This window comes from Cryptotermes secundus, unplaced genomic scaffold (genome assembly GCF_002891405.2).
Source record: "Cryptotermes secundus unplaced genomic scaffold, Csec_1.0 scaffold99, whole genome shotgun sequence".
NCBI classification, from domain to species: Eukaryota; Metazoa; Arthropoda; class Insecta; order Blattodea; family Kalotermitidae; genus Cryptotermes; species Cryptotermes secundus.
Window position 1 is genome coordinate 3,904,302 of NW_019725842.1, and position 21,346 is coordinate 3,925,647.

General features: G+C 40.0%; 2 protein-coding genes across 7 annotated transcripts in view; one reads left to right on the plus strand and one right to left on the minus strand.

Moving 5' to 3' along the window:
- The window catches only part of LOC111863636, a 525,149-nt gene that overhangs the window by 402,658 nt on the left and 101,145 nt on the right, over positions 1–21,346 (plus strand). For 2 of the 6 annotated variants that reach the window (XR_004512927.1, XR_004512929.1), the window contains exon 3: positions 10,039–10,152. The exons of 3 other annotated variants lie outside the window; for them this stretch is intronic. The gene's annotated coding sequence lies outside the window, so the exon portion shown is untranslated. The remainder of the gene's footprint in view (positions 1–10,038; positions 10,153–21,346) is intronic. One more of the 6 variants, XR_004512928.1, reaches the window with a different exon arrangement.
- LOC111863631 overlaps positions 1–21,346 on the minus strand; it is a 349,465-nt gene that overhangs the window by 277,025 nt on the left and 51,094 nt on the right. The gene's annotated exons all lie outside the window — the stretch shown is intronic.

Below are 21,346 nucleotides of genomic sequence, written 5' to 3' on the forward strand. Positions count from 1 at the left end.
AGTTAGGAAACGTGCACACAGCGTAGCAATACTTATTTAATTGTCCAGAAAACCGTAGGACTTTCAGAAAACGTATGTGGAATATAACATATGTTTTCTTATCTTTATATATCGGGCGTCGTGATGAAAGGTATCGAAAATATAAGATTTATATCTCGGAAAGTAATTGTCATACACGTATCCGGTTTATGTCATCGGAAATGAAAACCCTGTAAGTTTCTTTTTTTTTTTTCCCCCATGCCCGGCTTACGCATATGCGCCGCCACATTTTGCCACCATGTTAGGAATCACTTGGATAGATTGATTGCTGGGAGATAAGGTAGAATTGGATCAATTGCTTGGCCTCTTAGGTCGCCAGATTTAACCCCACTGAATTTTTTCTTGTGGTGTTATGTGAAGAACATTGTCTACCAGATTAAGATGAACGACCTGCAACACATGAAAGCCCGCATAAGGGACGCTGTGGCTATGCTAACACCAAATATGCTGGATCTTCTGGTTATATGTCGTGCCACCGAGGGATCCCACGTTGAAATTTAATGAGAAAGTTATATACTCAGAAAAAAACTTCGATATTTTCTCTTTGTAGTGGTGTAACCCAAAAATGTATATAATAAAATCTTTCTGAGATATAATTATTTTATTTTGGATACCTTTCATCCGAACACCATGTATTTTTTTTTCGAAATATTCTTGGCTCGGAAAAACCAGTTAACGTGCTATGCGAGAGATGAGGGTAGAAATGTTTATAGATCTTCGTGTAAAGTGTCCATTATAATTTTGTCATTTGAACAAAAACTGGGAAGTATCGCCAAATTTCTGCAAGGCTCTCCCATATAAAACGCCATAAAAATCTGTTCAAGTTGTTCTCAAAATATTTCACGCACATAGATGGAAAGACGGACGGAGTGATTTTAACAGGAGCTCCATGAGTTTCGGGTGAGTGAAGAAATTGAATGATTAAAGGACCTTACTCTATAACTAGAAGCTATAGATTGACAAAAGACGAGTGGAAGGCATCATGTGCTGAAGTAGCAGATTCTCTCGGCTCCCAGCTAATTAGTGCAGTCTATACTGACGATTGTTATGTAAGCTTATTGTCTTGAATAAAAGAAAAGTAAAAATAAATTTTACTTAACATGACGAAAGCAGTCTTCTGGGATATGGCACCGTGTAGATGTGGTGTTAACCGGTACCGGTTCTCACAGTCTCTTCGCTTGAGGATTTCTTATTTTTCCTTCTACCTTGAAGATGGAGGCAATACTTTCCTCCGAAACGTCGGTTAACACCACATCTACACGGTGCCACATCCCAGAAGACTGCTTTCTTATAGTCACCGGCGTGAAAACCTCAAATCTTTATTTAACATGTCATAAAATCTGATACCAATCTTCAAATTCCTTCTTTCACGCTCTGAACAAAGCCTAGCTATGAAGAGTAGCCATAGCTAACGGGTCCTACAGAAGAAGCTACTCCTCTCTGCAATTGTTTGTGATTTATCTGAAGGCGGAGACAGATTCAATTTCCGAAACGTCACATTTTTTAGAATTTAAAATTTTGAAAACACTAACAATAATTTAAAGTCCAACGTTAATGCCTTAACAAGTACAAGTTTTATTGAGTTTCCGAACACGGTATATAAATCAAAAGTTATGTTATTTACTTGAAAGCTGTAACGTTGGTTTTCTTTATAGAAACTTCTCGGCCTCATTACTGCCTGAGTTCGTATTATTAAGCATATGGATCACTTTCCCAACGAAACTTTGCACAGTTGTCTACTCCTGTTCCAGGGAAATGTTATGTGGTATAAAGGAACACTTCCCGGATTATAATGAAGGAAGCAGTCCTAACAACTTTACGGTCCAGCAGCATCATCATTAGCCGTGCACGTAATAACAGCTCAAATATAGTAAATAACTTCGAGCATGCCTTTATGGCATAGATAGAAAATTTTATTGTTCTCGCTGTCTGGGTTTGGAAGTACATCGAAGTGATTGCGGGCCAGAAATCCTCGCAAGACAAAAAATTAAGTTATTCCAAATGACAGAATTTGTCGTAAAACAAAACAGTTGGTTTTATTAGTAATAAATTATATTAAGATAACCTAAACACGCATTAAGCAGTGGAGTGGCCACCCAGCACATCCATACCTAAACATAGCTATATCAAATGAAGACAGTAAATACGAGAACACATACATAAACGAGAGGTCCCCAAACCTGAATCTGCATCGTAATAGATATCTTGCCTATCTCCTCTGCTTTAGAATTGGCATCGTTTCGCTCGGCTGTACATGAGAAAGCAAAAGCCAATTAAGGTCTCTATTATTAACGAACCTACAAACTGTAATGTAAATATTATCGCGGATCAAATTGAATTCCATCCCCGAAAGTAATTTACACACACTTGCTTTGCGATTTATATCATCTGAGCCTGAATCCACCTAACAAATTAGATTCCATTGCCTACCGTCGAGTATCCCGCTTTGTATACGGGAAGTCTCGGACTTATTCTTGATCTGGATTCCAGTTATCATGGTAGGTTTCATAAAGCTTTCCTCATTTCCTCCGACCAGACGCTCAGATAGTTCCTTAAAATATGTTATGACTGCTTTTTACATCTTCCAAATTCATTATTCATTCTCCCATTTGGCGTTTTATTTATTATGAAATTTAGAAGCGTCTTTAAATGAAGCAGCTGCGTAGTGCTGAACTGCCGTGTTTCATAATCCGGGAAATCAAGGGTTCTAGGTTCGAGGCCTTATCTCGACTGATATATTTTCGAGACTATTCTCAGTTCCTCCTATCAAATTGTAGTATGATACCTTAAAATAGGTCAAATGTTCACATCAAATGTCATCATTTACAATTAGCCCTGTATTTGATGCTATATGACCCACGTCATACAGAAAATCGTCATTAAAGAAATCAGTATTGAGATTGAACACTTCAGCAGTTTAATACTCGTATGCATTCAGGAAAAGTGAAATACAGTTCGCCAGCTGTGTTGCTGTTCCAGTATAATGTAGTTTATTTGTAGTGCAATAATTGCCACAGAGCTGACTGCAACATTCCAGGGCATTTGAACAACAAAATATTTCTGGCATGGCCCGAGCACTGCTAACTTTGCATCCCACTTATCACCCACCACTTTATGTGCTATAAAGTCAGTAAGCCCCGTGTGGAGGCGGGTTCGAATAACGACACCGTAGCCCTGGGAGTCCTAGAAGGCGATGAAAAGGGAACCCGGTACTAGGGAGTGTAATTTGGCCACCCTGTCCCCGCGGGGACATAATTACCGGGACCTGATCCCCCAGGTTGAAAGTTGGACACAAGGCTGACGACCTTGGCTTGTAAAAAAAATTATGTTGTGAAATCCAAAGAAGTGAAACCCGGATGTAATCTGACAAAGTCTTCCAAGGAAGTCCACGCCATAGCTCAAACTGTTAGTCGCTGGCTTCCCACCACGGCGGCCCGGGTTCGATCCCGGGGCTGGCCAAGTGGGATTTGTGGTGGATAAAGTGGCGCTCGGGCCGGTTTTCTCCGAGCACTTCAGTTTCCCCTGCCAATCTTCATTCCTCCAAATTCTCCATCATCATAATCACCCGGGGCAGGCTACAATAGGCCAATCAGTGGCCGCCGTGCCGAGTGAACGCAACTGGACTCCACCCCCCACTAGCGAATTTTAATTTAAATCTTCCAAGGAAGGCTTTTGGCTTAAAGGGGATCCTTTGCCGATGATGGTGATGGTGTTTTAAATTAATTCTGAATTCCTTATCCGAACACAAAATGTTTCCTTGACGTCACAGTTTATGTTTTAGACAATTTAACACGTATTTACCAAGGAGTGCCTGCTTTTCAGTTAAAATATGCCCACACACTGCGGTGATCCCGAACTAAGTAGTGATATTCACCAAACAGCAACTCCCCTAACCATTCGGCTCCAGCAAACTTTCGTGTACTGCGTGCAATGTCATTCGCAGCCTTTGAGGTCGGCTTATGTGAAGAGCACAGTAATTTTCATCCCTTTATGAACATATTCCTTAACGCATGCTTTCTTTGTTCATGCTCCCTTCTCTAGAGCCATTCTTCCTTGGCTAAGGCTAGCTCTGAAACTGCCTACGTCACGCGTCTCTTCCAATTCATCATCCGCTTCCCATTTTCAGAATAATTCTATCTTAACCTTCTCTCTTCTTCCAGTGAGCTGTCTGCCCACACCGCGTCTATCGCAGGTTAGCTTTAGTTCTGAATATTACATGAGCCTTTGGTTTCGGTTTTGTGGGTGGGGCGTAGAGCAGGTCCATGAGTTCGCATTTCGCTTTATTTGTCTTATTCGCGCCTTGGTTTGTATTTATATACTTGCATTACGTCGTAAAATCCTTCCACTTTAGGCCATTTGTGTTAAATTGCTTTGTAACTACTTGTCCTATCTGATCCCTGCCTTTAGAAGGCGGCGCAATTGGACTCACATTTTTGCGTATGAAACACTCGGCTTCTCCAGCGACATCTCCACCAGATTCAGGTCAAGGCTCGCTGTAATACGTTAAACGCTATTTTGAGTCTGCACAAAACTTGTGTCGTATGTCATTTCATGAGCTTGTGTTTAATCTTTCTCACATTTGAACCATAATCTACCATTCCCCGCTTTTGTGAGCTCTTTCCCTAAGCGTCCATTTCATGTTTCCTCTCTAAGTCTCTGGAGAAGGGTCCTTGGAGGGCTCATATATATATATGCGGTCTTTATGGAGTCTCAAGGTATATGTATTGCTCTGAGATTTGAGGTTTTCGAGACTACGGAATTTAAATTGCCTTTAAGTTTGGACATGTAGTCAAATAGTCATGTTGGATGTGGTAAAAGTTTCTGTAAAACCTCCTGTTTTCGCCTTCTACCCTGCAGCTGAAAATCCGGAGTAGCTCGGTCGGTATAGCTACTAGCTACGGGCTGAACGACCGAGGGGTCTAGAATTTTCTCTTTTCCACATTGTTCAGACCGGGTCTGGGGTCCACCCAACCTCATATCCAGTGGGTACCGGTGGTTCTTTCCCCGGGGATAAAGCTGCCGGTGCGTGAAGCTGACCGCTCACCTCCAACCATTGTCAGGTCAAGGAAATATGAATCTACACATCCACTCCCGCATGCTTCTTCATGGCGTAGTGCTCAGTTAGTTAAGCATAGAGATAAACTTACCTTTACCTTACCCTGAAGCTGGAAGTAGCACGATAAACCCAGTATACGTTCTTATTGAATTTTAATATTATCTCGCACCTGCATCTATATCTCCTAAGTAGCTTCTTCTTTTTAGACTATCGTGTTCAAATTCTGCATACATTCAATTCTGCGTGGGTGCTGCCTGTCCTATCTGATCCTCCTTGATTCCATCACACAGATGATATGTCCTGTTCTCTTACTTTCACCAAAAATTATTGAAACAGTGTTATTTTAAATCTGTCAGAGACACTTCAAACAACATGAAAACAGTACAGTAAATAATTTAAGAGAATTATTTTGGACAGTGATTGCAGGCATGAGAGAGGCTGGCTTCACGTTGTCTGTGTAACGTCTGAAAGCGGATGATACAGAAGTGACCGTAGCCACTAACGCTTGATGACCAAATAAAATATTTTTCAAAATCCGATTGATTATTTTGCCATGTTTTGTAAGTCTAAGCTTTAAAATACACCGTATGAGTGAGTGTAATATTGGGGGTTTGCCACGAAAAGTTGTGTAAATTTGCCTTCTATCTTCATCACTTCTCTTTGTGGAGTTGTGCTGAAATCTGTCGGCATTCTGATTTTGAAAAATGAAAAGCTAATAGATATTTTATATGAAGACTTGCATTGTAATTCTTAAGTAATTATCGAAGAAAAAATATTTGGAAAGGAAGTTGTAAACAAAATTAACTTATTTCATGCCCCCCCCCCAAATATATACCATAAGTTTTGGTTTAATCACAAGGCAGCTATGCACACATTTTATAAATTGGTAATTGATACATTTCCCCCTCGTAGGTGGCTCCACCTAATCGTGGTGAGGGGGTTTGAGTATGCCAAGGACCCTGAGAGCTATACCAGCGGTAGCGTAGCTACTGGCAGGGCCTCCCTTGCTGGACAGGTCAAAGGGTAGGCATCAGACGAAGAGAGACACCAAAAACTGATGCCGGAAGCAGCGTCATCAGCAGCGACTTGAAGCACAGAGTAAATAATGCTCGAGATGGTTCAAGTTCGTATAGCAACAGGCGTGACCAGAGTGGTTTGAACGCCTATTGTACTGCGATGTGGAAAGCAAATGGAAAAACTACCACATTATCACTTTTCCTGGATAGTCTCTTTCCAAAACCAGAGATACCATGTATGCGAGATGTTTCATTTGAAGGAGAAAGCTCTAGATCGCATCAAGTGGAGGAACTGTTTTGGAAGAGACTGTGGACCTGTCGTCTTGACAGATTACTGATGAATGAATGAATGAATTGAAACATTTATCGAGGTAAATATTTACTATTACATAAATTTCTGCTAGGGACACAAAATATAAAACCTATTGGAATATGCAGAAACAGCTTTTTCAAATTCTCCTTTATAACACAGACGTGTCTCTGTCGTTAATAATTTAGGAGATACAAAGGTGTAAATTCCCTTGCACCTGACACCTGGTATTTATTTTCTTCCAACAACTTGTTTTAGTTGCTAATATAAATGTTCGTACCTTCCATGAGACCATTACCCTCAGTCGGCTACCACTGTGAGTTCTCAAAGGGACGACTTGCGTGTGGAAAAACCCAGCAGTTATGACATGGTAGGCGATACGAATTTGTGACACTGATTTTTCTAATAACATGTGAGTCACGTAACTTTCTATGTTCATGATTAAACATGCACGGTTAATCAGTACTGCAGTGTATTTTTCGTGACTGCAGTCATCCTTACTGGAGCACTTGGCATGTTTCCTTGAGGGGGCACAATGTCCGGTGAGTTTGTCGAGCTGAGAGCCTGGGTAGGGAGTGAAAACATTCTAATGAAATTTCGTACTGCAACCCAATATTAATATCGTTATCGCCACTAACATCACCGCACTCATCATCATCATCATCATCATCATCATCGTCTTCATTAGTTTCAATATGGATATTTCATCTTCCGTTTATAAAATTATAAAAAACTCACATATTTTTGACGGACGCCCCTGGCGCCGTTATCCCTTGATTTGCATTGCCAGAGCTACTCCAGTATCCGGGTATCTGGCATTTCCCTAAACCTGTACTAATATACAGAGATATTGGGTTTTCGGACTTTATCCATCGTCCTGGTTTTAAGATAACTAAGGAAAACACGACGTTTCGGAACCTGGATCTGTTTCCGTCCCCAGATGAGGGAAAACACCTAATCTGTTGGGTCCCTTAGATCCAGTGATTGAGGCTAGCTCTTTCTAGGGGACCCAACAGATTAGGTGTTTTCCCTCACCTGAGGACGGAAACAGATCCAGTTTGCGAAACGTTGTGCTTTTTTTAGTTATCTTAAAACCAGGACGATGGATAAAGTCCGAAAACCCAGTATCTCTGTGTGTTATACACCATCGTCAGAATCCTACAGTAACTACTATACTAATATATTTGGATAAAATTTATATTTCACACAAATAATACGAGAGGTTCCGTAACATCACTAAAACCTATTTAGAGAATAGTACCTAATTGAAAGCCTGTTTAGGCAAAGATATTTAACTAATTCTTAGATTAACTGTCAAGGGTTCCGATGACGGCGTACTATCATTAATACAAAATTTATGGACTTTTCCCGTTTTCTCGAGTCTCCATTAAAGTAACATTTGTTCTGCTGTAGAATAGCGAGGAGTAGAGAGAAGCCCAGAGAACCGGCGTAATAATATTAAGTAATCCGTGCACAATTCAACTACTGATATTGTGTCTGAGCATCCTATCGCATTAATGTATCACTCATTCATTCGCTTCCGCCTTTTAAAAGCAATTTAAAAACGTTCAAAATCTCTCTTTAATTTAAAATAGCTTTAAAATCGTAATTAATTGCTTCATACTTCGGCCCTATTTGGCCATCTTCAGGCAACTGTTCACTTTTCGAAACCGTCGCACTAAATTAGATATTAAGTCAATGTGTTGTAGCGTGCATAGCTGTTTCAATGTAATGATCGCGAGATAGAACATGCGTTGGCCGCGCCATAGCTCAAGTTGTTAGTCGCTGGCTTCCCACCGCGGCGGCCCAGGTTCGACCTCGGCTCTGGTCAAGTGGGATTTGTGGTGGACAAAGTGGCGCTGCGGTGGGTTTTCTCCGAGTACTTCGGTTTCCCTTGCTAATCTTCATTCCACAAAATTCTCCATCATCATAATCACCCGGGGCAGGTACAATAGGCCAATAAGTGGCCGCCGTGCCGAGTGGACCCAGTTGGACTCCACCCCCCCCCAGTAAGCAAAGAACATGCGTTGCTTTGTTACGCTAGTTAAACACGTGAGCAATATCCAGGTTATCAGTAGGTAACTGCTCGGTAACTGCTCCCGCGGTAACGGATACGCATGCAACGTTCGAATTATTGTTGGAGTATAACAATGGAAACAGTGTTTTATGTGGTTCGTGCCGAAATGTTATCAACATAGTCAGTCGAGTTCCGGAGTTGAAGTAGGAGTTGTCAACAGTTCGGTTGAGTGACTTGACGTGAAGTAGCTGGTTGGTGAGTGAGAGAGTTCAGTGGAAAGGGCATTTCAGTTGAAAAACATCCTGTGAAGAGAAGACGAGGAGGTTGGTGCGAAATGGCCACCATCCTAGGACCAAGATGACAGCTGACAGAAGTTCTACATGGGACTTTAATATGGTAGCAGATGAATAATCATTGTTAACATCCGTTACCAAGCAACGGCTATGAAGACTTTAAAAACTGGGGAGATATAGTGTGTCACATTGTGCTTTGTTAAGTGCAGTAAAGAGTTGTATAAGTGTGCAATAAATCCGGTTGTCAATCCAAAGCGCGCCTACTGACACACAAGCCTAAATAACTGACAACATTTAAATGCTAATGTATTGTCGTTGTTCACACCAAAATATAGTTGTTTGAGAACAATACTCTTTCTCCGTTACCGCGCTATTTTCCACTTGCGGCAGGGGAAACGGAGAAAGAGTTTTGTTCTTAAACAAAATGACAAAGAAATAGTATTGGAATATACAGAAGTACGATCTACCGCAGGACGACGGTTTCAGAAAGTAAACAATTGTCTGAAGATGGCCAAGCAGGGGCGAAACATGTAACAATTGATTGCGATTTTAACGTTATTTTAAATTGTAGCCGTACCACTGACACCACCAGCTTTATTTGTAATCAATATTTCTTTTTAGAGTAATTAAACATAGGATGTGGTAAGGAACATTCAATTGTGACTTAGCCCGATTCTTGGTTTCAAGAATAGGGCCTGCTTCACTGCTACAAAGACCAGGCAGGAAGCACCCCGCAGAGTTTTCCTGGAAATTCAGTTCGAAAGTTGACCGGCGGGATCCTTTGGTAAAGTTACACTTGACAGATTTTGAACCCCGTAAGTCATAAGTGGGAAGGCCAGCAACCCACGCTACTGGTATAATTTTTCAAGCAGCTGTCAAAAACGACGTTAGGACTTTAAGGTCCAAAGTCCCAAAATAAAGCTAGGTGATTGTAGCAGTGAGAATTATGGTTAACTCCCTAAATTCGAATTGTTCCAATTAACATTATGAACATTTTAAGGTGTAATAAAGACAGACGTGAATGAGTGTTATTTAACTGCGCTTATTCAAATTTTTGAAAGATTGTGGAAGATGATCATCAGTTTTGATTAACTAAGATTTCCGTGCAAAATGTTCTTGTCTGTTCTTCGTTCCACCATCACATTCCTTTATAAGCAAACAGCTACATAATTGACTGTGAACAAACAATGCAAAAAGATAAAAGAGAAATTCAGACGCGAAAAAACGGATATGGAAAGAAATATTTTCTTCGAATTTTTAATTTCCTATCGTCTCCGTTTTTGTTATTTCCATTCTTTGTTTTTCAGGGCTGTTATTAGCAATATAAGGTCCCTGTCAGTGCTGTAATATACCATCTGCGTACTGTCCGTAATTCGAATTCAACACAAACACGCATGGCTTCCTCACACTACAGTCAGTAAGTAAGTGAATATCGACATATTTTCATACACGCCTGCCTTTAGGTAAAAACCTGTTGTGTGTACATTATATAATACAACGCTACGTTCTGTGAATTTTAATTTTTTCTTTCCATAAACTTCGCCATTTCTTGTACAGAACGATACTCAATCATCCTGTATATTCATGTTCTGACTGCTGCACCGAGCACTGTAGTAAACTTAAGGATAAGAAAACTCCGTGGTCTGTAGGCCGCAAGCTTGTCCGCGAAGTTAGTGGCTACATATCCAGATGTCCCGGGTTCGATTCCCAGCACTACCAGATTTTCTGAGAAGTAGTGGGTCTGAAACGGGGTCCACTTAGCCTCGTGAGGACAATTGAGGAGCTATTTCAAGGAAATAGCTGCTCCGGCCTACAAAACCGTAATTAGTAGCCGTGGGGATGCGTTGCGCTGACCACGCGACAAGCTCTATACGCTATCGGTCCAGGGTGTTTTGTTTCGGCAGCTTGCCCCTCACGCAAACCAGGGGCATATGGCAGTCATAACTGAAAAGTAGTCTACGAACGTGAGGGGCAAGCTGCCGAGACAAAACACCCTGGACAGACATACATTTATGAAAATGGACGACACCCTGTGTGAGGTGAAATAATATGCATCAAAATAACGTGGGTATAACAGAAACTTTAAAGGATTTTGTCTGGTTTTACCTTGAAAAGAGGACTACAGAGTATGATTTTAACACGGACTAAGGCAATGTAGCAGTTTTAATGTAATTTAATAACATATTTGTAACATATCAAGACTCCTGAAGATGGCCTTTTGGGGCCGAAGCATGTAGTGTCAAGGTGTATAATGTTAAACTAAAATTGAGTGGTGAATGGAAGAGTGTTGCAATATTGACGGACGATATATAATGGACGTTAAATTCATGACGATATTCTTTTCTGTAGAATTTTGTCAACCCGAATAACTGGAGAATAAACATTTCACACTCTCGATAAGTACATAAGAGACAAAGTGATCCAGTTGGAAATATGTGTGTTTCTGCTCGGATGAAGCTAGCCCCCTTACAGGCAGGCACAGTGGGGGATGTTTCTAAGGTCAAGACAGTAGCTCAGCTTTGAATTGGGTAAATTGTTTCATACACAGGGAAACATTGGCCTCCAAAGAATGCCACCAGAATTTAGAACTGTGCTAGACAACGCTGTAAAGTTAGATAACTCTGTTAAGGCTCGACCGTTAAATAATAGGTTACTTTCCGGACTATGCGATGAAATGGGCAGTGAATATACATAACTTTTGCTTCATTCTGAAATTCGTTTGCTTTCCAGGGGCAAAGTACTAACAAGGTTATTTAAATTAAGACACGAAGTTTTATTGTTTTAAAGGAACGTAAATCTGATTTTGCATCACTTCTTGTCGACGAAGCTTGGTTATTAGAACTATCCTATCTTTCGGATGGTTTTGCTAAATTAAATGAAGTAAATCTCTCCCTTCAAGGAAATTCCAAAATAAGGCATTCGAGAAAAAAATGGTGTTATGGATTAGTTATGTAAAAGACAGACATTTGCACCTTTTCCAACATTGGAATCCTTTTTAGTGGAAAAAGATATTTTTATTGATTCTGAGTTTCTGGAAAGGATTTGTGACTACCTCAAAATTGTGAAACAGAAATTTGAAATATATATTTTTTGGAAGAACTTTTATTAGAAATTTCTGTGGGTTCGCGAGCCATTTCAGGCTTATACAATCACGAGAACAACCTTTCGTTATAGAAAAAAAGAACAGTTAATTGGGCTTTCAAGTGACAGTGGGCTTAAAATGCAATTCCGTGATCTTGGTTTGGTCCGATTCTGGATCTCGCCTTCAGTGAAAAGTGAATTTTCCGAATTATCTGATGAAGCGTTGAAAATCTTCATGCAATTTTCAACAACCTGTCTTTGCGAGAAAGGGTTTCCATCGTTCCTTCAAATAAAAATAAAATACAGAAATCTTCTTAGTGTGAGTGCCGATCTTTGACTGGAGTTCACCAATATTGAGCCAGATATCCAGGAACTCTGTAAGGGCCGACAATCCCAACAATCTAATTAAAGTAGTAACATAATGATATCATACTCTTCATTTGTTTAATAAATATAAAAATTTTGTCAATGATGATTCACTTTTAATAGTTTACTTCCAATTTAATTAACTATGTTTCCATACTTATTCAAAACATGCTTTTAGATTTATTATGTTACAAATGGCACAGTATGTCCTAAATGTTGGCAATACCACACAAGTTTAAAAAATAGGTCTACATAACCTAGTGGTCCGTAGAATTTTCTCAGACATTTTACTGGTCCTTGGGCTTAAAAAGGTTAAGAAACACTGGTTTAGACTATGCAGCAATAAGTATACCAAGAAAACTAGACAATACATAAACACAACACTAACAGAAAGTATTAAAAGACTGTCGTATTAATGGAAGTAGCCTTTGGTAAACCAATCGTATGTTACAATATATTATTAATAAAACACGTTAATTATTATAGATCGATCCAGTCATTACGGAAAAAGAATATATAGAAATAGATCAGTAGCCCTTAAGAAGGCTGAGCGTGCTAATAACAGCACACTGATCTAGCACAACAAATAATAGAAGAATGTGAGAATGCCAAGCGAGATCTACTGCAGCTCAAGACATGAAGCCGATCATAGCTAGCGATTTTTCCACCAATCAGTTTTTAAATTTATCATTCTAAAATTAATTTTAGTTTAAACAAAAAAGAGTTAAGATTAATACTTAGTCTCATATGAGTCAATATCCACCGAATATCATGTAAATACATCTGAATGTAGCCACCTGATGGACTGTGTATGTGAGGTTTCCCGTTGCAATTCAGTATTTAATAATGTGCAACTGGAAACACTTGAAGATGGCCCTTTAACAGTCGAAACATGTATTGCAACCCAATTTAATAAAAAATGATTGTGTTGACGACTGAATTTGTATTATTAGTTTTACTGACGCACCATAATTAAAAAATAAAAAAGTAGCAGTGGGAATTCCTATCTTCTGGGACGAAAATTGTAGGCTTAAAGAAGTTCTACATTGCACGTCATGGGGGTCTTTCCTTACGAGCCGTTCTTGAGAGAACTCGCACTCTTCGATTTGAGGTTTATGTAAATTAGGGGTTCCAGTAGATCGAATCGAACAAAATGAAATTCTTGGCCTTCGATCAGTGTCTAATGTGCGTCTTTGGCGAATTGCGGGGTTTAGATACATCGTGCACTGATACTGTTTCAATATTCGCTCACGTTGTAGTTGTCACATATAGAGCGAGTGTTACCTTGAAGTTAGCAACTACAGTGTACTCCGAAACACTGGAACAACTTCAATGTACGACACGTCTAAATCCCGACATCCGAAATTATGAGAAATAAAATTCTTCAGCTAGTGTTCGGTGTAGACCCTATGTTATCGAAGTTAATGTAATCAAACTATTTAGCAGCTCCAGAAAGAAAGCATATAGGCGGGCGACTGGATTTAGGAGAGCCAGACACATTCCCCTCGTCATGGGTCCTAATTTTGCAATTAGTAATAATAAAATATGTAATTTAAACACACTGTAACGGGTAGACCCATTACTGGGTAACAACCTGGAAACAGATAACGAAACAACATTCGCTGCTAGGCATCAGATTCTTAATAAGCAAGTGTAAGCAGCCGTTAGTGAGTAACGCCTTGGAAAACAAAAACGTGCCCACGGAAACAATTGGAGTACAATAATAATCGGTGTTTGATACGCGGTCCGAGCCGAGATGTTATAAATGAGACAAGTTTGAAAGTTAGTCAGTTGTAGCGGAGTCATTTGTATGGGAGCCTGTAAAGAGAAGACTTGATCGGTGCAGTTGAAAAACCCCCACTGTTAGAAGCTATTATCAGGGAACGACTGATGGAGACACAGCAGACTGAAAAGATTTGGCATGTGCTGTAGTGATTTGTAAAGTGGGGAAATTAGCGATTGCGCTGTAATTAAGTGTAGTCACGAAACCCCTTCGGTAGTCACCCTAGCGCGTGACAATATTGCAAGCATTATAAATCGTTGAACTACGGTGCAGTTCATTTCGTTCATTCTATTCTATGTAAAAAATTGAATGTATATATGTACGAGTGCTTGATGTGTGTACATATATTGTGGCGGTATATTCATCTATTTAGAAAACACAGAAAAGAACCTTATTAATTTCTCTGGGGTATTGATACGGTTTCAGAATGAAGAATATCTAACATTCCAAACTGAGATTCTGTTTCCATAGTAATGCGAAATATTTAATCAACAATTAATATCTGCTTGTAAAAACATAAATTGTGAATGTTGTAGTTAGCGATGTTCAATATTAAATCTGTTTGTAATTAATATTTCTAGGAAATTCTTTCCCTTCAATGAGAATTGCAGTTTCCACGATAAAACTTGAATTTCTGGCTTTCAATGTGGTTTCAAATATTCGCTGATAGGACAGAAACATCAACATTCTACAAAATATAACTTACAAAGTTTTCGAAATGTACCATGTAACATCATGTGACTAATTACAACTAGCTATATACATCAGTCTGATTTTAAATAGCAATTATATTACAATCCGCACGATATTTCCTTCCCTCTGAAAAGCTTTAGAAATTTCAAGATGATTTTTATGAACGTTTTCATTCTTAAATTCAGTTTACTTCTTAACAGTATTTTTATTTTTGCTCTATTTTCATATTTTATAGGGAAAGCAGACATATGATATTCTCATACCATATGTTTGTATGTCGGTTCCTATCTCTAAATATTCTTGAAGTAAATGATAAATTGTTCCTTAGAATGATATGGATATTACATCAAAGATACCGTCTGCCACAAAAATAACCTGTTTGATGCCTATGCAGGTTTTTGATGTAGCAGCTACACGTATACTTAGTACTTACTTACTTACTCACTCTTGGAGCTCAGCCCTTCTGGAAAAGCCGCCAATTCTGCAGCTACTCAAGAATTTCCCAGCGTTTTATGAAACGCGAAGGTTCATTATCGTGTTCACAAGAGCCCTACATTGGTTCCTATCCTGAGCCAGATCTATCCAATCCATACCCTCCAATCCTATCTCTCTAAGATCCATTCTAATATTGTCCACCCACCTACCCCTTAGTCGTCCCTGTGGTCTCTTTCCTTCTGGCTTTCCCGCCAATATCCTATATGCATTCCTCATCTCTCTCATTCGTCCTACATGACCTGCCTACCTCATCCTCCTTGACTTGATCATTCTAATTATACTTGGAGAAGAGTACAAGTTATGAAGCTCCTCATTATGCAGTAGTTTTTTTCCAATCTCCTGTCACTACATCTCTCTTCGGTCCAAATATTCTTCTCAACACCCTGTTCTCAAAACACCCTCAGTCTATGTTTTGATGTATCAGCTATAATATGATCTAATTTTGGAATCTTATATTCGTCATGGAAGAAGATCGCTTAAATCGGTATGAGATTTTTGGCTTTATGTTCTTGTAGATTATAAAACAACAATGCTGGAACCGCTCGAAATCTCTGTCTGGATTTCATTTGATGACTGAAACTGCTACACACTGGAGCTAGCACGTGAAATTTTGATGTGGAGACAGATCGTAGCGTACCTACAATTCCTACATGAAATTCATAAGTTGACAGGCGATGCAAAGTCGCACATAATTTCTCGTATACAATTGATACGGTTGTGCTACATTGTCTTTAAATAGAAATCCACTGTTAGTGGTAGCCAGTTGTTGACTACTGAATGCCAATCACAACAATTAAATCAGTCAGTCCAGTTTCGATTTTTTTTTCCGGGCACCTTGTTCGCGTACGTTTATTTTCCTTAATATGCCACCCTATGCAGCACTATTTGGGGACCAGGCTTCCATAAATTAGTGAAATGTAATCAGAATTGTTACACCTGTTCTTGAGAAAATCGTCACATTGTGTTTTGGTGCTTATTCATACCTTCCCTGTTTTCGAGCTGGATTCAGATGGTACAGACATGTAACGGATAAACTCTCGAATACCAAGTATGCATAAAGTCCGTCCGACTGTTCAAGCGCTAGCGAGTCTCACATACGTACATACATACATAGACCGACAGACAGACATGCGGTATACCAAAAACTGATTTTTGGTAAAAACTCATAATTTTCCGAAATAAAGGCCATGGAAGTTATCAGCCAGGATATCCTGACCAATATCCGGTTATCAAATCTCTCAAACAAAAATATCAGACGGGTAAGCATTTCACCGCAACATCTCTTCCGTGACCTTACAGAGAACTCTCTATTAGAGACATCCCCAGCATTTCTCATTCCTAGAACTGTTAATGATTGCGACAAGCAGATTAGGTCCCATGTGGCTGGCATCATACCGAAAGTGTTGGTAACTTGAATATGAATCGCAGAGCCGGATTGACAGTTGAGGGATCAGTGGGGCAAGGGGGCCCCTATCAGAAGCATCAAATTTAGTATATTACAATTATTTTGTTCTTTTTTTCCTATAAAAATAGAAAAAAAAAACAAAGTGACTTTGGGTAATTTTAGAGAACCAAATGTCTCAATGAAACCTTTGGATTCTGTGTACATTTGTGGAGGCCCCAAGACAGCCGCCTCCATAGAGTCTCCTTAAATAGGGTCCTGATGATTTGCTACGTTCGCTTGCCGTCGATAAGGGGGCTTGTCGGCCAGTTAACGCGCCATCTCCAGGTATGAGAAGCTCAGTCGTACAAGAGGATATCACTCATGATAAAGAAATCGCAAGACGTTCCTTCTGTGAGTAATTTATGTCATCATCAACTGAGCTAAAATATAAATATATCTTCAGCTACCGGTTAAAGCAATAACTACTATCAAAACAGCATCGGAATGGAGCGGAAGATTGCATAAACAAGCATAAAATACAATTATGTTTGAATGTGGACTGGGAATTGGAAAGGATATGAAAAGAAGGTGCTGTGGTATATTTTGAGGTCCCATTACAGCTGGGAATGACGTAGGACAACCATGAGAGATTTCGAAGTACAGAACGTGAGCTGAGAACTAGCATCTGCAGCACCACTGTGTCAGTCTGCTCGGAATTTGTTGATTATAATATTCTCCGGCCTCAGTTTCAACAAGTCCTACTTATATTCAAGGTTCCTTCGGATCGAACCTTGGTGCAGGGTTTTCTGTTTTTTTCTCTGTCCCCTTACATAAAACAGTCCTTCAAGCTTGATTATTTCTTTCACTCATCCTCCCCACAGGAATGACGCATGACTGATCCTCAGAATGTTCATAAAAGAAAATTCCCATGAAGATTCTCTAGGAGGTGGCAGCACTGTCGTACCGATTTCAGACACTCAGCAATCCCACGCATATTTGGAACAGGTCCTTTGCAGAATAACAGCAGGAAAGCAAATCGACAGCCGCACCATGACTTTTAAGCCTAGTTTTTTTTTTGTGGGAGAATAATATCTCGGCATCTCTTTAAGAGAGAGCATCTGCAATGTCTGACTGGGGGTCGCCGAAAGGAAAAGTCTAAAGGCCGATATTTTAAGGAAAAGTAACGTTAACAAAACAATATGAGAGTAACTGCTCTATTTATATGCTTAAATATGAATTCCTCTAGATGTCTGTTCCAGTAGCTGAAATAAGGTGAACTTATTAGAAATATAACAAGCGGCGATCACAATGGCCGTGCCATCTACAGCACGAGATGTTTTTGCTCGCTCGGGTGTAAGGATCGAGGATTTGAATGCAACTTTGGACCTGGATACATGTTTGCTTTTTTCCTGTTGTGTTGTCATTTGTAGGTAGCAGCTTTGAGATAATCTGAGCATCCGTCCAAGAATTAACAGTATATTCGTGGTTTTCAGACTCATTTTTAAATGGGAAGAGGCCACAGGGCCTAATCTGTCAAAAGTCAAAGCAGAAGAAATTTAGTAGACCGCTTTTCCTCATCGAACTGATATGATTAGAAGCCGGGATAACGTAGTCATCATAGCGACTGCCTACAGCTGAACAACCGAAGGGTCGGAGTTCGAGTCCCGGTAGAGGCAAAAATTTTCTCTTCTCCATGACGTCCAGACCGACCCTGGGGTACACCCAACTTCTTATCCAATGGATTCGGAGGTAAAGCAGCCGGGGCTTGAAGCTGACCACCTCCAACTAGTACCGACGTAGATCTATACATTCACTCCCCCATACGCCGTCATGGCGTAGCGCTTAATTAGTTAAGCATAGGGACAACTTTACCTTTTCCTTATTGATATGATTTGCGTAGTCACTATATACAGGCTCAGTTACACGGGTGTGAGTCATTTCTTGGCTTTGGTTGCTGGAAGTGAAGGAACAAATTCTCAGAAACTGATTAAATACTAGTTAAAGTAACGACGCTTAACTAACAGCAGAAGTCAGAGAGCGTCAAATGAGATATTAATGCTGCGTCGGCAAGGAATTAGAAGAGGGCTCCGTGTCTGTATAACCATAACTTTCTGAGAAGAGGAGAATTCGTGTGCTGAAGGCAGTATCTATTTTCTTAAACGGATGCTTCAAGGTACATGTAGTGCGGGATGCAGGAGCTCCTGTGACCGATTTGTGTCATTCACTAGCACGCTGAGAGACGGAACATACTTACTTACTTACTTACTTACTTACTTACTCATGGAGCTCGGCCCTTTTGAAGGAGCCGCCAATTCTGCAGCTACTCAAGAATTTTCCAGGATTTTATGGAACCCGAAGGTTCATTACCGTGTTCACAAGAGCCCTCCACTGGTCCCTATCCTGAGCCAGATCAATCCAATCCATTCCATCCCATCCTATCTCTCTAAGATCCATTATAATATTGTCCACCCACCTACGCCTCGGTCTTTCCAGTGGTCTCTTTCCTTCTGGCTTTCCCATCAATATCCTATACGCATTCCTCGTCTCCCCAATTCGTGCTACATGCCCTGCCCACCTCATCCTCCTTGACTTGATCATTTTAAGTATACTTGGAGAAGAGTACATGTTATGATGTTCCTCATTATGCAGTTTTCTCCAACCTCCTGTCACTTCATCTCTCTTCGGTCCAAATATTCTCAACACGCTGTTCTCAAACACACTCAATCTATGTTCCTCCCTTAATGTCAGAGACCAAGTTTCACACCCATACAGAACCATAGGTAAAATTATAGTTTTGTATATTCTAATTTTTTTTTTTTGGACTGCAGACGAGAAGACAAAGGGTTCTGGACTGAATGGCAGCAGGCATTACTCAAGTTCAATCTCCTTTTAATTTCCTCCCCAATCAGGTTTCGATCTGTTATCATTGCTCCCAAATATCTGAATTGTGTCACATTTTCGAAACATCTGTTTCCCATCTTTATATCATGATTTCGCCATGTATTTTGGTGACGAGACAGCAACATATATGTTAGCAAATTTAAGGTTCCCATATTTTATTTTCTGTTTATTTTATGTTTAATGTAAAGCTATCTCTGTAACAGACCGTGAAGGCCCATAGGGTTGTGAGACATTGAGGTTCCCACATTATCTAGACAATCGGTTCACAGATGGCGGTAAGGTTTTCAGCCTTATGTGCCGGCCGCCCTTTACCCCCCAGGAAGATTCTTAGTACTCATTTCTGTTAGACGCTGAGTTGGCTCCAGGGCCACAGTGCGGCTGGAAGGGTTAGGTCAATTGAAAATTCCACCTCATCGTGTCTCGAACCCGTGACATTCCGGCTTGTATTATAGTGCCTCAACCAACTACTTTATCGCGTGCCCCTTATTTTATGGTTATCATTACTAAATTGATAGCTGACAGTCACGCTGACCTCGCGGTATAAGGCACGAAATGTCTTCGCACACTCAAATACCGAGATCGTGGGTTCGAATCCTACTCAAAGGATGGATACCTGCGTTTATTCTGTTTGCGATTTTCTGTGTGTAGGTGGTGGCCTTGCGGCAGGCCGATCCCCCTCTAAGGAATCCTACCGAATGTCTGTAAGATTCAAATTTCCATAATTAATTTTGAATGAGAAGAGGTCAGAGAGCCCAGATGGAGGAGTAAGCAACTGGCAGATACTACAGTATACATTTAAACAATGACTACATTATTTATTTAAACCATACTAAACAAATTTTTAACATACAGCGACATTTTCATTTCTTCATTTCAGGATACTTCTTTCGTGCATGATGTCAGTTTTCTATCACACTGCATCTCGGACATTTACAGGGGGTATCTACCCTGATGTTCGCCTGGATTAGCTGAGAGAAGCCCTGAGAAATATCAGTCAGGGTAACCAATAACTCGGCCGAGATTCGAATCTAACCCCTTCCAATTCAAACCTAGAACATTGTTTTTATTTCATCACTACTGTTATTTCTGCTCTCGAACCCACTGTGGAGCACATGGCTAATTTCTCAGTTTCATGATCATTTTTACAGACGGTAGGGCACCTTGGACGGGTGATCAGCTCGTCGCAAGGCCTCTACCTAAACACAGAATAAACGCATACACACACCAAACATCCATGCCTTGTGCGGAATTCGAACCCACGATCTCGGCTTCGGAACGAGCGAAGACAGTTCATGCTTTAGACCGCTCGGCTACCGTGGCCGGCAACACGACTGTTACTGGAGAAAATTCTAGGTTAAGGAACGGCAATCTTACAGTTTGATTTGTCAAGAAAGGTGCTTTTAGGGTGATTAAGTTCATAATGCTCTTGAGAATCTAAACAGCTGGGCGTAACTTTGTGGTTCCCAATTATTCAAAGAGCTTAATTAATTGTCACTGGTATATCTGTGTTCAAACTATTAACTACTAATGGAGGGCATTATGGCAAATTGGTTTTGTGCGAAATGAAGCTGTTGTAGCATTATAATACTCAAAATTAGGAGCCATATAAGTCATCGCAAAAACGTCAATTTCCATTATTTGCGCAAAATCTGTAGACAATCTACTTGAATCAATGTAATACAAATATTCGGAATCTGTAGATATACGTAACTTATCTTGACAGTTTAATGACATTCTCGTTCATATATGAAACATGAAACCCAAAGTCAACATCAATCACATTTGTCGTGCATAGTTTTTTGCTGTAACGAAATACAGGTTTGCAGTCGTGCTTTTCTNTTTTTTTTTTTGTTTTTGTTTTTGCTAAGTCTTTTCCTATTGTCACAAAAGTCATTTGATCAATATAAATTAT